The sequence below is a fragment of the Adiantum capillus-veneris genome, chromosome 12 (genome assembly GCF_014529385.1).
Source record: "Adiantum capillus-veneris isolate H3 chromosome 12, ASM1452938v2, whole genome shotgun sequence".
NCBI lineage: Eukaryota > Viridiplantae > Streptophyta > Polypodiopsida > Polypodiales > Pteridaceae > Adiantum > Adiantum capillus-veneris.
This window is the reverse complement of record NC_140942.1, coordinates 42648570-42667585: the sequence shown is the minus strand read 5'-3', so window position 1 is coordinate 42667585 and position 19016 is coordinate 42648570.

Sequence of the window (19016 nt, the reverse complement as noted above, 5' to 3'; positions counted from 1 at the left end):
GTTTTGTCATCAGTGTTGAGAGACTTGTTGGCTCCTCATCCCTCTTTGCATGCACAAAAGAGGGTCACATTTTTTGTTTGATGTGACCCTCTTTGGATGCACAAAAGAGGGTCCGATTGTAGTTCAAACTCTACATCCTTACATCTTGACCACTCTGCAAGGTTTTTAGATAGAAAATAATGGCAACACAAAACATAGGCTTCTTGTCAATAACAAAGACTATGCACAAGATTCATTCTCTAGACGACGAATCCAGCATGTGTTATGCAGATGCCAATTGGTGGTTTTTTGAGAGACTTAATCATGGCTATTGTGCATGCATGCATGCAACCACTTGTAAAGCACTGGCAATGTCCTCTATTGAAGCATTTGTGTGTGCACGTGTGTGTGTGTGTGTGTGTGTGTGTGTGTGTGTGTGTGCGAGCGTGCATGCGGGGGTGAATCTGCATGCTTATGCTGTAAATAATTGAGGTACAAGACCATTACTTGCAAATCAACAACTTTCTGTCAGGATGCTACTATGTCAAGAATCTGAAGGAAGAGGAGTGCATCGTCCCTGAAAGCATTTGGGTTGAAATCTCACAGCTTTCTATTTGAAAACTCAAGACTGGCCATCTTTACGATGCTTCATCCATGTCTCTCCATCTGAGCTAATGATGCCATCCCCAAGTAAATCATACATTGCACGACACACTCTCTCTCCCTGGCATCACCAGCTTTCAATAACAAAAATTAAATTTCGAGTAAAATCTGAAGCAGTATTTGACTGGAACACAGGATGCCGAAAGAAAGAAGCTTAGATACATGCACAAGGGAAAAGGAGAAGAAAGCAGAGAGGAGTACCTGGGGATAGTTGGGGAATATAGACACAGAAAAAGGAAGAGGAAGAAGAAAGAAGAGAGGAGTACCTTGGGATAGTTGTAGAAGTTTCCCTTGAGGATGTGCTCCACATTGTGAGGATCCACAATGAAGAATAACGTTGTGGAAGAGATGAGGGAGAGCTTGACGGTACGGTGGCGATCACTGAAGAAGGAGAGAAGCCAGTCATGCAGACGGTGGAAGTTGAGCAAAGTTTCCAGTTACGCGCCTACAAGAGGCCATGTCTTGGGATCGGGGCTATGACGCTGCCCAAATCTATGCAGGCCAACCCATATCACAACGAGGCTCGGTACCAGGCTCAGTACCACCGCCACTTCCACCACCCAACTCATTCTCTCTCTCTCTATATATATACAAATATTATTATATTTTTAGTGTTTTTTCGAAGCTCCCTCTCAACTACCCAACTCGTGGCACCCAGCATTTGAAGGACGAGGTACCAATTTATTGAAATTTCTTGGTTGAGTGGAATCTTCACGGATTCCATGTAGGAGAAAATGTGGTGAAACTCTTTTTTGAGGTCTACGCTTCCTATGCATGTCCCTCTTTAATAACAAGTCTTGAACTCTCCTCGTGCGATAGATCTTTAAGGTCTCTTGGGATAGTTTCCTACGACGTTAAAAATCCTCTTCTTCTTCTTCTCTATATATATCTCTATTAGTGAGGCAATAGGTGGAAGGTAGCACCTAGGGCTATGTGGATTATTGGTGCCCACAACAAGAGCGTGCTAGCTTCGCAGCGGATGGCATGGCACATCTACTCTCTCTCTCTCTCTCTCTCTCTCTCTCTCTCTCTCCCACTTTCTTGTCAGCAAAGGCACACATCCCACAATTAGCAACGCTTATGCTACTCTATGAACTTGAGGAAGGTTGAGCAAAGAGCTATTGTCATTGCTCTCCAAAATAGGGGAAGGCAGGGACGAGCGGCACAAAGAGAACCCCCACACTAGAGGGGAGTCGTTTTCAATGACCCCCATCAAGAGTGAAAGAAATGTACCCCCAAAGGCATTTGTGCCTCACAACCACATTTGAAAGAAAGAAACGTAAGCCTTTAAAGTGAGAGAGAGTGAAAGGGATATAGTTCTCAAAAGATGTGCAACATAAGATTTGACTAATAAATAAGATGTTGAATCGATTAGGATATTAAATTTTTTTATGATATGGAGACCATGCTCTTAAATGAAAGAACTCTTTTATAAACTAAAATATATAAAAAAAAGGTGAAAGAGGACGAGAAAGATTGTGTGTAACCAAATTTTTAATGGTCCTCTTTAAACAAAGAGGTACACAATTATCAACACCTTTTACAAAAACCTTAAAAAATATTAAAAAACAAGCAGATTGTACACATGTCCTACCTATCGACTTGCATCCATGGTCCAAAATTTACACCAAAAATCCACCCACCCCACTATGGCCTTTTGCAAGCCAAAAAGGTAATAGCTCATAGTGATCTCCGCGAGAGAGAGAGAGAGAGAGAGAGAGAGAGAGAGAGAGAGAGAGAGAGGGTATTGTTTTAAAAAAACCTTTTACTTAGTTCTTAATGTAAAGTTGTGGAATTTAGTTTACTTCTTAAGCAGTGTTCAAACAAGATAAAGATTTACGGCGGCCTATAGAAGAGAGAGAGAGAGAGAGAGAGAGAGAGAGAGAGCTACCTCAATTCCACAAAGTGAGAGAGTAGGGGGACATTTCCATATGCACACATTAAAATCCAAAAACATTTAAATGCCACATGGAGAAACATCCAACAATTCAACTCAATGGTAAAGGAATTGCACCAAAAATCTTCGTTTTTCCTTATGTCCTTATGTATGAGTGTTATATCAATTAACCTCATGAAAACATAAAGCATATAAAATATTAGTGAGGGTTTAGGAATTGATCTATTTCTTGTATAAATATATCAATAGAACAAATTACACAATAAAATAATGCATGTTGTTAAATGAAAGAGATCCATAATATCTTTAGGATACAAATGAATATTGAAAATGTGCAAACTTAATCCCTAATAATAATACATACACCAAAGTAACAAGGTGACGTTTACATATCAAAACCAAAAGGTCAAAAAAATAAATCTTAGTTGTGAAAATTTTTTTAAGCTAATCTCTGATAATAATACACTAAAGTAATAAGGTGACATTTGCATATCAAAACCAAAAGTTTTAAAAAAAATTGTGATAAAAAAATTCTTTAATTTAAGGACAATTTACAAATTTTTAGTTAGAAAGTGTCTATAAATGAAGAGAAAATTTACAGGAAAAAAAGTATGTTTTAAATTAAAAAGTTGACAAGAAAGTCATTAGATCCTTAATGAAGAGACCCAATTATAAACTAAACAAAGATTAGAAAAAAGTCAATTACAATGATGAAAAAAGATACTTACATTAAGTCAAGTGAGCATTAAAGAAAGTGACCAAATCACAATAATGGAAAGATCCATTTACATTATAAAAAGAAAATATAACCTTTATAAAACAAGGAAGTCAATTGGGCATTAAAAGAAGGGACCAAGTTACAATGATGGAAAGATTCATGTACATTATAAAACAAGCTCACCTCACATGTGTTGCCAATCCATGATTCTTAATCAACGGTCCAGAAAGTGCACCAATTCTCCACCCACTCTCCTATGGCCTTCTGAAAGCCAAAAAAACCAGGGCTTAGTGTATTTTTAACCGGCTAGATTTGCAAAATCTTGGCTAGATTATAAGATGGCCTTTACAAACACTTGTAAATTTTACAAGTTTTAATGTGAAAATTGATAAATCTTTAATACTTTGACCTAGAAATCGGCAAACTTTCGAGTGTGCCCTTAATTTCATTGGTTAGGAGAAATGCTTTTGGCAAGCCCTGTTCTTAAGCTTAAAATGGTTTGTGGTTTTAAAAAAATCAAAAGTTTTTGAAAATTTATTATGTTCAAATAATTTGTTGCACCCTTTCCAAAATAAAGTAAATATAACATTGGGAAAGATCATGTGAAAGGCTTTCTCCTCAATGCTCTTGAAAGCTTTCAAGACTTTTAGGGTCCTTTGAGGGACACTTGTCAAACACCAAGAATTAGAAGACCTTCATCCATATGTATACTAAGGCCTTTAGAGGCCAAATATGCCACCGATATCGGTAGTTGGCCGAGCTAATGATACCCACAACCGTATGGTCATCGAAAGTCGCAAATCCCAAAGATCAAACTGGTAGTGAAATTACTGCGTTCGATTTGCAATACAAATGCGCTTCGTCAAGCTTTTCTTAAAACAAGACTAATGTTCAATCTAGAAATATTGCTGTCTAAATTTTGCAACTTTAGCGACTAGTGGCTTGTCGAAAAATGTGCCAAGATGCGACACTGTGCCGAGTGCTAAGCTTCCTTGGGGTCGAGTTCCAAGCTGGTTGTGAAGAGTACCAAGGAATTTCGACAGGTCCGGGTGGGCACACACCCTTGGTAAGGGTAAGGGTCAAGAATTTTAATTTTTTGAGGCGGCCCAAGTGTAGAGAGTTCTTCACCATGGGCTATGGCAACCGCTCAGACAGTGCGCAGGGAGGGATTTTGCGATCGCCCACACTGTGATGCTGTCTGGGTTGCAACCCTGTGACGTGAACTGCGTGGGTTGGCCGCGCGCTCTGTTCAAGCCCGCCCGTGCGATATTTGGTGGTGGTCAAGAAGTGGCCTCCCCTCGCCTCCAGAGGCTCTGCACACGGACCCTACTTCGTCTTCATCCCGCCTGGCAAGAGGTGAACTTCACTGTGCCTTGCATGCACATGCAAAAAGCAGAAGATCACGCCCCTTTTCTAGCTCATTTTAGCTCTGATACCAATGTAGAACCCAGAGGAAACTGAATGCCAGATCCTCCTCCCAGCCAACCCTTTATAGGAGGGTCCATGGCCCTTTGCCCTAAATGGATCCCTTGTCCACACCTTTAGTCCGGCCCTTGGCCTAAGTCCTTGACTCCCCTAGGTTGGGCTTTGCCCTCTAGCCCTTGGCCTGACACACACACACACACACACACACACACACACACACACACATACATACATATATATATATACACACACATACATATATATACACACACACACACATACATATATATATATATATATATATATATATACACACACACACATACACACACACACACATATATATACACATATACATATATACACATTGTATATGTGTATATGTGTGTGTGTGTGTGTGTGTGTATACACACACACACACACACACACATATATATATATGTACATGGCACCAAAGAGGTCTTAAGGAACACAAAGACTGTATTGTATCAAGTCTCTCTTGATGGGAGAACCTATAATACAAATGCCTTTTGGAGGGGGGACCGGTCCTCAAGTGTTGTCAATTTCTCTCTCTCTCTCTCTCTCTCTCTCTCTCTCTCTCTCTTTTACAAGTTATTGCTCATGCCATGTTAACTAGGAATGTGTAAATCATTGCTATCTCAAACCAAGCACTCTCTTTATCTTCACTAGCTAATTTCTCTTAATGAAGTGCTCATTATGCTGAATTTTCTTCCGCTACAAACAAGTTAATAGCTAAATTACGTTTAAGTGCTTGCATGGTTTTTTGAAATTTGAGGAAATAATAGTACTCCACAATAAATAATGATCATGTCACTTACAATTGGAAGCATGAGACTAAACAAATCTATACTATATATGAAGCAGCTTAAAATTTTCAAGGAAGGAGACACCCTCCATGTGTCACATTCTGCTTCATTTCAAAGACAACCTTTAAAAAACATTTAATAGAAAATGCAAAAGTGAAGAGTGGGTACTAGGATGGTAGAAAATGAAAAGACTTATGAGCCTTGGTAGTGGAAAGTCAAAAAGACCTTAGTACTTTATCTAAATTTATAATACTTAAGTCGTTTCGCTCCAGCTCTCAATTTTGGGCCTGCAGGAGGCCATAGTGCGGTGGGTGGATTTTTGGTGCAAAACATGGACCGTAGATGCAAGGTAAAGGGATGCAAGACACGTGGAGTTTTGCCTTGAAAAGGAGGGGTTTCATTAAGTTCTGTCTTTTCTTGTTGTGGCGTGCCGCAGGGGAGCTGTAGCTTGGATGTGGCAGGCCATGCGGCGCTTTGAACGCGATGTTGTGGCGTGAGGCTTGGATGTGGAGATGCCATGCGGCGCAGTGAATGTGATGGAGTCGGTGCAGAGCATGCTGAGGAGGCCATCACTTCGCGTGCACAGGAAGCTCAGAAGCGTGTCATGCTGTGGCGTGAGGCTTGGATGTGGAGATTCCATGCGGCGCAGTGAATGTGTGATGGAGTCCGTGCAGAGTATGTTGAGGAGGGCATCACTTCGCGTGTACAGGAAGCTCAGAAGCGTGTCAGTTCGTTTTGACAGCATGCTTGAAACAGTTTATCGCAAGGGGCGCCCGCGCCCACTCTCTCTATGTGTAATGTGTACAACTCGCCTTGCTGGTCTGAAGCCTTCACTTTCAAGTGTAGTGGTTACTGTAGTTTATGGTCTTATTGCATGTCCAGCCACATGTGGGACAGAGTAGGATGCTTTTGGAATTTGTGAAGTTCTACTCTCCGATTTGAGAACTACAAGGCTCAAAATTTGTAATGCACTGAATGCAGTAGCATATTGGTGATGATATGTAGGCTTTTGGATTATCTTGAATGTGTTGTACTAGTGACGACATTGGGAATTTGCAGAATGCTATGAATAGCCAATTTTTATTGTATTGTGCAACTTTTTGATTATGTAGAACTCCTTTATATAAGTGCCGACAGTGATTGCTTCTTTTTGTGTAAACTTGCTATGCAAACTTGAGATTTTTTTTGTTTGTAAAGTTTATGGTGATGGCTTCTAAACGGCGTGCTGCTAGTCCTATTGACATTGGTGTTGAGATGTGGTACGTGAGTAGTATGAATGTGCGGAGGCTGAGAGCATGGACTTCGAGCAAGGTGAGGTATTGTAAAGGGCTGAAGATTTTCATTGGATGTTATTCTCTTCCCTCTTTATGATATTGTTATGCTCATTACTCAATTCGAATGCTCATTTATAATCTTTACACTTCTTATTGCTTACTCTTTAGTCATGTTTACGAGCAATTTGTGATGGATGTTTTGTGACGGTTTTAAGTGTGCTTTTCTAGCGTTGTGAATCGCGGCAAGGTTGCCTTCGTGTCATGCGCTGAATCCCCCGTGCTAGTCGGCTTGCCCTTGACGCTATGCCTGGTGCCACTTGATGCGCAAATTGAACAGTTTCGATGATGTGGTATTGCGGCCAGAATTTGTAGCACAGTTGGAAGCAGCAGGTGTTGGCTTTACTCTATTATCACCTGGGCCTTGCGGATGGGTTTCAGCCTAAACATTTTGCATGCTGTGCTGTTGGGGTCAAAGTATGTAGGTGGAGCCCGAACCATCAAAGAATCCAGAAGTGTATAAGGTAGAAGAGTATCTTATCTCTTCACAACTCATGCGCACAATCAGATGTGTCGATGCGTCTTGCTAATGTAGGGGTTGTTTGCCTGGTGTAATTTCCTCCTCTTTCTAAAATTGATCTACAGATGCTCCCTCTTTGCCTGTATGTAATTATATTGGGTGTGCAGCCAACTTGTAGCATTTCCCAAAGAATAGCCAATGCCTCTTCTTCATGTGCCTCCTTTAGATAGCCATCGATAAAGGAATGATAGATATAGCGGTTGGGACACTCTTTTTTGTACATGTTTTCCATTAGGCTTTTTGCCTTGCCCAATTCTCTAGCCCTACAGAGTGAGGCAAATAGCATGGCATATATCCACATATCTTGGAAAAAGACACTTTTTGACATCTGTGAAAATCCAAAAACAGTAGCACTCAATTTGTTTGTATCAACTAACACTGAGATGTACTCCTTATAAGTAGCCATGGTGGGATGACAGTCATAGCCTTTCATTGCCTCAAAGGCTTGCATTGCTTCACCCACAAGGTTTGCAGCTCTGTAGCCCTTGATAAGAACATTGAAAGGTGCATCAGAGATGTGTATGCCGCCACGAACCATGATATTAATGGTGTCCCATATGAGCTAAAACTCCTACGCCAGACTAAGAATTTCAATTAGAGCATTGTATGTATGTTGCTCATGGTGAAAAGGAGCATGGTCTCACATCCATTCAAAAACCTGGAGAGCCAATTTAGGGTTGGCAATTGAGCGTATGATGTCAGTAGCATTCCATGAGCATAGGTTAGGACTTAACTCAGTCAAGGCAGATACCAAGTGCTCATTCCACCTACCATCTTCATGCAAGCTCTGTTGTAGTTTATAGGTCCTCTTCACATGATAGATCTGTAGCCCATCTTCAATTTTGCCATTGAAGGCTAAACTTTGAGATATCTGTGGCACTAAAAACTTTGCATTGTTGTACTTTGTTTGAGTTTTTTATCAGTGTCAATGTTTAAGTTGTCGGATAGAAATTTTGATTAGTTGAAGACATTTTCTACTCACTTTTTGTGTCATACAGAGCTCCGAAGGATCACGGAAGGTTCTTCTCAGCGAAGTGCCGAGTCTATTGATGAACCTCTGATTTCTTCCAGTTCATCTGTGCCATGGAAAAGGTCAAAGCAACAAATTCAAAAGCCTTTCATGGGTGTCGCATGTGAATTATTTAGCTTGGAGAAATCGATGGACTTTTCATGTGAGATATCAATGCTATCATTGCATTTTGTGTATGAGCTTTGTTTCATAAATTTGTAGAGGTGTGTGCTTTTTTTTTTTCACATTTCACAGCAAAGGGAGTGTCAGAAGAGTGCACTAATGTCGAAAAGCGCACACATATTGAGTTGCCTATTCCACTTCATGTATTGAGTGAGGCAGAAGCTCCACATATTGATCCTTGCCCACCACCACAAGCCACAATATTGCAAAATCCTGTCAATATTACACCTCTAAACACTACCAATGATCCAAGTGCGATTGAAATTGAGCCAAGTGTCCAACCTAGAAGTGAGCCTATTGTCCAATCTTACAGCCAATATGACGTGGGTCAATCATCCCAATTAGATAGCGAGAGTAACAATCTTAGTATTGTTCCATTTGGTTTGAATCTTCTTCCCCAATTCTTGATTGCTGATGTCTCTGATTCAAGTCCACGATTTTGTATCGAGGGTAAGGTATTGAATGTCTATGGTACTTACAAAATTGGGCTTGATCAATCAAGATACAACCGCTTCCTAAAGTTTGACCAAGTTGATATACAATGCAACGACACTATTACAGTGGTGATTAATGATCCATACATAGAGCTCTGTATTGATAAGCTTCACCCAGGTGAGTTTGTTCTTATCGATAGCCCAATTGTCAAGTGCAAAAATCGGACAGATGGAGGCTCTGCATTGTACTCATTGTATATTGATGCAATGATTGTATTGACTCTTGGTCAACCTTTCTCAGTGTCTCTTACCTTCTCCCCTAAATGCAAGATACGTGTATTTCTTGATGATGTGAGTGCACAACAACCTTTTAGTGGACACCCTCAATTAGCCACTCTTGCTTTTGTTATTTTACAAAAACACAACTCACAATCAAGATTTGTTGGATCTGTCGGTGATCTTTTGGTTGCTGATGGCCCTCTTCGATCGGATAGAGCGATTGTAAGATTTCATCTGGCTTGCTTTTTTTTGCGTTTGTTATTGAGTTGAATATAATTGCTGGTTACTCTCTCTAATTTTGTGTTGATTTTGAATGCTCGCTTCTAGGTGAGTTTTGTCAATTCTCGTAAGAACGAATGTCAAGAATTGCTAGAGGAAATGATTAGAAATGGCCCTGTAATGTGCGTCGCAAGGAATATTGGTCCATTCCTCGGTAAACTCAACAGTTTGTCTGTATTGGATATTACAATTTTGGTGCCGGTTTATAGTGTGCGGTTGAGACAAGAGCTTGCTAGTGCTTTGAAGTTCAAACTGAAAGCTTGGGCTACAATCGTGAGGTGACATTACATAAGAAGAATCAATCACATACAATTTCTCCAATTCTCTAAGAAAGTGTGCTTTTGCAGGTTGTTGGAACCCTTTGATTTATGAATATCAACAGTGTGTTAGTGGAGAAGCATTGTACAAAGTGTAGGTCCACAAAAGTGTATAGGAGTAGCGAAGGACTTTGTTGCCGATTGTGCAATAGCATCACCACTATAATCACAACTGCAAAGTTGGAAGCACGTATCACAGATAAAGACAAGAAGGTTTTTGATGTGCAACTTGTTGGTGCAATAGTAGATTCCATACTTGCATTCGATAGAAGCTTCAACGAGATTTACCTCGACTCCGTCCACGAGGCACGAGATGCTTTGGCAGCAACCTCACATGTTGGTCGCTTCAAAATTAATGCAAGCGGACACGTGGTGACATATGAGCATGAACCTTAGTGTTTTGAATTACTCCTTCTAATGTCTACCTATCTGTATTTGAATTACTCCTTTTAATCTCTACCTATCTGTATTTGAATGCTTCGTGTACCTACATATTTGAATCGGAGCTATATGCTCATCATCTTGGCTAGTTTATAGCCTGTGTATCCGCAATTTTGGTTGTGCACTAAAGTATTGTATCCTTTGTGTTTATAATCAAGATTTTGAAAGATTACATTGTCATTCTCTTCTCTCTTTATCTTTTAAGTACACCATAATTTCATTATCTACAGCCACACACACACACACATGCACACACAGACAAAACACACCTTTTTTCACACACATGAATAATCCTACAAGAACTTGAAAAAACACAACAATTCTGTGTGTGTGTGTGTGTGTGTGTGTGTGTGTGTGTGTGTGTGTGTGTGTTATACAAACCATCGCAATAATTTGTGTCAAATATTGAGTTTTTTGTTTTTATCTCAAACACACAAAAACATACACACACGCATAGACACAACAAACAAAACCCCCTCTCTCCCTCTCTCATATATATATATACATATACATACATACATATATATATATATATATATATATATATATATATATATATATATATATATATATATATATATATATATATATATATATATATTCATTGTCTCTCGCACTTACTCTCCATCTCACTCTCTCCCTCTTATCAGCACACAAATGCAAGCACGCACGCCCATACATATACACAAGACAACATTCACATCCTCATGGATAATGCTCTTAAAATGAACATTCCAGGAAATAGACACATTGATGTAGTCTTTATGAAAATAAATCCTTTCAATCAAGAACTATTTTTAGTGCTCCATAATATATTGCAAAGAAGTGTAAATATCGAGACATTTAAAACTGCCATTTTGGGATCCCTATTTGAGAACTCCTTGACAAAGTCTGTAAACAGAACCTATTGCCCCACTATTCTTTACATCACAACTACAATCATCAATTGACAACATTATGATGTTCAATGCTTTGTACAAAACTTGTAGTACATCAATGAGTCTTAACAATGGAGGTCATTAATATTTTTACGCACAAATTCAGAAAAGCCCTTGTTCTCATGCTTCATACTGCTGCAACTGGAGAAACAAAAGAGTAAATAGTCGGAACATCAGTTACTAGATTTCACAGAGGCCTTATGATTATAGATACATCAACTATGGGTTTAATATATTATACTTTCACAGCTTCACATTCACAACATAAGGTCATACGTTGGACAACCGAACATTGTGATCTATGAATGTAGTTGTGGCGACAAAATCAAAATAAGCCAACAAGAGAAATCGTAAATTTATTTCTTGAAAAACAACCACTTTGTGAGCATACACAGTTTGCAACCAAGACGAAATTAAAACGACTAATAAATATAAACTCTTCACAAAATCCCCCATCAAACCAAGATTCTTTTGTTCATCTACATCAAGAATCCAAGATTGTGAAAAAAATAACGAAGGTGCTAAATGATACACCTACCTATCCATGTGAAAAATGTGGGCGCTTGCTTTTCCGCTCACAAGTTACACAAATGAACCATCCAATATGTTCACAAAATGGAAATAGAAAACGTAAGAGAGACTATTCTAAATACCATTGCTGTGAGTGCAACCGAAAAACAAATAGTTCTAAAGTGCCATTCGAGAAATTACACATGTTAGGGTTTAATGAGCCTTTAGCACCACTCTCACAACTAAACTCTATCGAAGCACGCCTTGTCTCTATTCGTATACCATTTGCAAAGATTCGTGAACTAATGTATGATGGTCAATATGGCTTGCATGGAAGTTTGGTTAACGTTCTCACAAACACTGAAAAAGCACAACAAGTTCTCCCTCGCTTTATTGAAGATAGGGCTTCAGTGTTGGTAGGCATTAAACGCAAGTTAGAGTATAGACATTGCTATTTATCTGGACTCGTGAGACCATTGCTTACATTAAAAGCCACGCACATTCTTCTTAATAGCTCTGTATATAAAAAAGAGAAGATAATCATAAACAACCTAGTCTTGCTTGGTGGGCCTCGCTATGTAACATCTATAGAATATAGCATAACATATGCAAATTGAAGACTTGGTTGCAATTCGCTCCTTGTATTCTTGACGCTTTGACTGTAACTTTTTAGACCTTGAGAACTTCATATTGACACCTAGTATGGGAGAAACAAGGACAAATATAGTATGGCATCAACTCTTTACGTCTAAACTAAAGATGCACAAAGTGCATTTACCATTGCAATACATTACATGTATTCACTAAAGATGCACAAAGTGCATTTACCATTGCAATACATTACATGTATTCACTACTTATGCATCTAATTTTTTAATACACCACATGTTAAAAATGTTATTATGTATTGCCTACCTACCATATGCAAAGAGTTCTATGTATAATTAACATATATAGATGTTGATCAACATCGAGTGTATAGTTCTGAAAGCATCATGCATGTAAAGCAAATTGAAGGAAGAAATGTACAAAATTCTAAAACGAGCAAATTGATAAAGCATCAATGGATTGCAAATTGAAATGAAATGTTTTACTGACCTGAAATGTTGTACAGATGTTTTTGGATTGTCCAAGCTACACGCCAACCTTTGACTCAAGCTACAGAAAAGGAATGTGTATAGTTAAACATTTCATCTCGCAATGAAGTGCCATAAATTGAAGATACTAAGTATACAGTGCATGTAATGCAGAAGTGCCATACAAAAGGATGGTGGAGAGTTGGCACTGTTGTCTCCCCAAAAATTATAAGAAACGGAAGCCGTGCCCTGCCCCGTAGCGTTTATGTGTTGCGCCAAGCAAACACATAGTCATGGGGAGTTGGATGGAGATAACGAACCTTGCAGTGTAGTCCAACTGGAGTTACGCTTGTGCAATCGAAATGTCCAATTTTTTGAGTATATATTCTCCCTACCAAATAGAAAATACGCATTAAGATAAATATAGGGCATGTAGCTTATTGATTAAGCTTAAAGAGAAATAGATCTAATTTTATTGCATGCTTAACACCTGAGCCTGATAAGAACATCGCCAAAAAGAAACTTGTTAAGAAAAACCACACTGATGGAAAACCGCTATCATTCAAGAACGCTCCCACTGTTTCGCTTGTTTTTGTCAACCATCAATCTATTGGGCTAGCATACTCGCCAATCGTCTACAAATTTGGCAAACACTTGTCATGATCTGGGTTTTGATTAGAGGGGTGTACGAAACAACCAACATGCAAGACATCCATGTTTCCTATCTCAAGCTCGCCTTCAGATGGCATTGTGATAAACAACAACAGCACAACCACTACGTTGAGGACGCCACCACGATCTTTCAGCAAATAACGCACGCCTATGAAATCCTCTCTTACCCACTCCAGTGTGTCTCTCACGACCTCACCCTGGATAACCAACCATAGAGCTCTCTCGTATCCGGCCTCTATCCTGTGTCTCATCATGTGCAGCACCACCGCACGCTAATCCTTCAGTACGCTCAATAGGTGGACGCTATGCCGCCTACGAGGTCTACTTCATTGCGTTATCGGGGATGAAGCTGAGGGTGGGAAGGGATTTCTTCCTCTACTATGGCCACCTTCTATTGAAACTAAAGAATATTCTGACAATGATTTCTTCCATGTTAATGGTAATGTATTTTCCAAACTGCAGGAATGAGAGCTGGAGTTTGCAGCTGCTGCTAATGGCAATCGAATTCTTCCTCAACAACCGCTCTCAATTGTTGGCCAACCCGTGAGCTTGCTTCAAAGCCTTCCTTCTCCCCCCCCGGAGCGACCCCTCCCTCTTTGAATGGCGCTACAGAGCTCTCCAGCTGGCACTACTGGCTATAGCCTCACGTCATGAGTGCGCAAGGTCCATAACCACACCTATTGATCAAACTTCTTGGCCCTAGACTCCACTTGCTCTTGCGCTCTCTCTCCTTGGCTCATTCTCCACTACTCTGATTAAGAGTCAGATCTCATTGTTCATCAAGGGTATCAGTGAAATTAAATAGTATGTACTATGAACTTGTCATAGTCACAAACTTCCACTTTAGTGAAACTAAGCAGACAAGCTCCATGAAAATTGAAAAGATGCTAATATAAACCATTTTTAAAGTATTAAGAAAGTGCTTACAGTAGTAACACATAAGAGTTCAATATGTAAAGTGTCCTTCACTTTAGCTCAATTGCCCTTTAGTCTTTGTTTGTAGTGATATTCCAAAACAGAAACACTTTTTCGCAGCCCTAAAGGCCCCTCTTCCTTTTGCTTCTTTGGCCAAGCTACTATGTGCACTAGGTCGACATTCTAGCAATTTGGAGGCTGCATTGCAACTCGACTGCCCCTTTAACACCCCTTGGTGACCTCAATATTTATCCTCTAATGAGATTGCATTTCTCCCCTATTTAACTGCAAGTCGTCTTTTCCAGCGCTACAATTCTTTACTAGCTCCGACTCTCACTCTCTTTCGGTTGCCCCATCCACGCTGCTCGCTTCAATCCGCTATATCTGCTATAGGCTTCTTGTGGTCCTTTATAGCTAGTCCGACCTCGTCCTTCCCCTATTGCTTCTGCCAACGCCTCCTATGGCTGCTACAGCTTGATGGCCTCAACTTGAAGCTACCCCTCGCTACTCAGTTCCCCTTGTTATTCGTTGCTGCCTCAAGTACTGGCTCTATTTTTCCAGCACCATGGACTTTGCTTGGCGTGACGAGGTAGTAGGGTCTCTCTCTCTCTCTCTCTCTCTCTCTCTCTCTCTCTCTCTCTCTCTCTCTCTCTCTCTCTCTCTCTCTCTCTCTCTCTCTCTCTCTCTCTCGCAAAGAGTATAGAGTCAAACCTGTTGCTTCTGAGGAACCTGCGAACTGCCTGTTTGAGCTACTTCTTGGAACCTGTGATGTTTGTGAAGAAGTTCGAACTGCTTCTGAGCGCAATTGAGCAACGCAGCAAACGAAGAGATTTTTTTTTAATTCGATTAAGCTAGTCTTTTTTTAGAGCTTTTCATCTAGTGATGTTTTCTTAATAATTTAAATCTAATGCCACGTGGTGGCTTCTGCGTTCAGAAACCGCAAAAAGTGCCTTGGGCTCACCAAGTAAAACTGGCTTGCTCACTTGCAACAAATCTCAAAAATATCAATTTCCTTGCAAACAAACATGGATGAAATCGAGGATGATGACAATACTGACACTGATGTCATGCTATATAGAATCACTAGCATTGAACAAGTAGTTGATTACAATGACAAAATCCTACATGTAGCACCATCAGAAAGCAACACGCCGCTTGGCTTATTTACTGATGAGTTCTGTGAAGAGCTTAGCTTTCCTACAATCTTCTTTGGAGAACCTAGGAAAATATCATCATCACTTGTCAAAAAATTATCAAACAATAGTTAAATGGGAGCTTATGCACAAAGATAGACGTTTCACTCTTAACATTGAAAATTTGTTCTTCAAGTCCATAAAGATCATGACACAAAAATACTATCCTCCATTTGGATACGCCTTCGCAAATCAAAACTAGACAGAGCAACATTGTGTGCTGCACAAGTTTGTCAAGACACAAACATCGAAAAGCTACTATCATCACGACTAGGCTATAGATATTTTGAGGCACTTCATACTTCACCTCACTACAAAGAGAAATTAAAAAAGAATGTTTTTGGCATGATTCGACAATTGGGCCCACCAACTTTCTTTGTCACATTCTCCTCAACCGAAAAAAGGTGGAAACCCATTGTCAATGCATTGCAACAAGTAGTTCCCCTTGTACGCAACACAATGAAAGTAATAGCTCTTTCATCAGACGTCTAATCCGTGCAGATCCAGTAATAACAGCTCGCTTTTATCTTAACCGTTTCACATCCATGAAAAGATTGCATTTGAACGATAGCACAATCTGTGGAAAAATTGTTGACTACTTCTTCGTCACAGAGTTTCAAAGCCGTGGTCGTCAACATGATCATGGCCTTTTGTGGGTCGAAGAACCTCCAATATTTGATCATGACAAAGATAGCAACATCACTGCATTTGTGGAAAAGCACATAACTACAGACAGCTCTAGACTCCCATCAAACCTTCAAGAAATACAACGACATCGACACAAAAAAACCTGCCTTAAAAAAGGAAAATCTTGCCGCTTTGTTTTTCCAAGATTTTCTATGCCTTTCACAATTATTTTGAGACCCAATTCCAATAAGCACCAAAATCGAGCTAACAACAAAATGACTTTCAAACATATTAAAAACAGCCTTTATACACTTACTTCAAAAGATGACATTCCTTTCGATAAATCGTTACAAACCTTACAGATATCTTTCGATGAATACACTTTGGCAATTGGCAACTTGGATGACCTCTTCCATGCGGCATAGGATTTCCTATGGCCTCTTCTTTTTGATGGTTCAAAGGTTGCACCATCACTTTCTTCAGAAGGTGAAGAATTTGAAGAAGGTGGAGAAGAGGGTGACCTCTTTCTCGCCTTTTTCTTGTCTTGATCTTTGTCATCTTCACCATATCTTTCATAAGAGGAAGAGGATGAAGAAGATGGAGAACAAGGTGTCCTCTTTCTCGCCTTTTTCTTCTCTTGCTTTTTATCATCCCTCTTTGAATTGTGGTGAGGAGAAGAATACGATGGTCTTCTCCGCTTTGGTGGTGATGGAGAGCGTTTAGCCCGCCGTCTTCGTGGAGCCATCTCCGTCGAGGTGGCGGGAGACTCGCTTCTTTCTCGTTCCTTCGGTGGAGGCTATTGAGTTCTCCTTTGGGAAGGAGATACATCGTCAAGAAGTAAATCCCTATTCTACTTACTCACAGGCAATTAATAATACCAACCATTTGTAGCTAGCTTGAGGACCTCCCTTCTTGAGCAAGAAAAGAGAAACCTTGTGCTCTGATATCAATGTAACATTTAATGGCCTAATAACTTATGTATAGCGGAAATTAGCATGAACATAGTGGGCATTTCATTAGAATAGATTCCTAATGAGAATTACAAGAGTGCTTGGGTGGAGAGAGCAACAAAAATCATAACACCTAGTTAGATAGCATCGACAATACTTTCAAAAGAGAGAGAAATTAAGCTAATGACAACAATTGAGGACCGGATTTGCATGGAGCCGGTCCCCCTTCCAAAAGGCTTTGTATTATGGTTTCTCCCATCAAGAGAGACATTGTACAATACAATTCTTTGTGTTCCTTCAAGAATAGCTAGTGCAATGAAGATGAAAGCTTCATGCACTAAGCAAAACACTTAACAAACACAACTTTAATTATCCCCGTTCTCAGACCCAAGACCTCACACACCTTCGAAGATAGTGAGAGCTAGCAGGGTATGAGAATAGATTGAGAGGAAGAAGGAGTATCTTACGAGAAAGATGTACATCTCCTCACATAATCACTCATAATAGCATAGCTTAGCTTAGTAATTAGCTTGGTAGAGGAGATGAGCATGCATTGAAGCTTGGCTCTTGGTTGGATTTGCATCCACATGCCAAGAGAGTGTTGATGTAGGCTTCTATCTCACAAGCTTGGAGTAGGTGATGAGCTCTCCATTAAAGCTTGGGAAGAGATAGTCTTCTTTGCTTCACACATAGACTGTGTGTGAGTGTGTGTGTGATAATGCCTTGCAAAAATCAGCCCCCTCTCTCTCTTGGGCGAGCCCCCTTGCTATTTGCTCTTCCTGCAGCCTCATTGGCCCTCCCCAAGTCAAGCCAATCACAATTAAGCAGCATAAGTGATAGCCTTCTGACATGTGTCCCCCTTTCCCCTTTTGTGAGAGCTTTAGGTAATTAAATAATTAAACTAAACTCTCATTGGACCCCTTTGCCTCCTGGCCAATAGGAATCAGGCAAGCCATTGGGCTCCTGAATGCTCATTGGACCCCTTGGGAGACTGCCCAATAGTCTTCTAAGAGACTTAATTCTCATTGGTTTCTTTTATTAAATGTTTTTAAATTAATTAAACTAGATTTACTCTAGCTTAATTCTCAGTGGTCCACTTCAAGGGTCATCCAATAGAAACTGGGCACACCTTGTGGGCATCTGGCCTAGGGAGCTGACATGTGTCCCTCATTCCCTTTGTGTAAAGGGAGCCTGTGTGTGTGTGTGTGTGTGTGTGTGTGTGTGTGTGTGTGTGTGTGTGTGTGTGTGTGTGTGTGATTTTCTCTCTCATCCCCTACCTTTAGGGCTCGCCCCCTCCCATGTAGGGATATGCAAAGACTTTTTTTACACACAAAAAGCATCCAATTTCCCCTAGGTTTGACCTTTGGACACAACCTTTAAATTTTGGAACCTTAGCATTTTGGAAGTCTTAATGGGCTGAACCTTAGGGTCTTTTTAGGCCATTTTTGCACATGGCTCTTTTGCAGATGGCCCCCCCCTTTGGATCCCTATTTTCCCTCCTTTGGATCCCTACTGTGGCCGGTCTGCTAGCTTCACCAATATTCTAACCTTTTCTCCCCTGGCACTTCCCCACATTAAATGATCAGTTTAATATGAGAAAGTCATTTAGGAGAATTAGATATTGATTATTATGACAACACACATGTCATCATTCAATCACTAAATGTTGTGTCTTTCAACAAACACATTGCAAAGATTGTAGCAAGCTCCACATTAACAGCATCACATGTGCTCTGCTTGCAAGAAACGAGACTGACAAATAATTTGCCACATGCCATAGCAGGCTACTTGCAACACCAATTCAATGCAAACATGGGCGTCTCTCTACTCCAC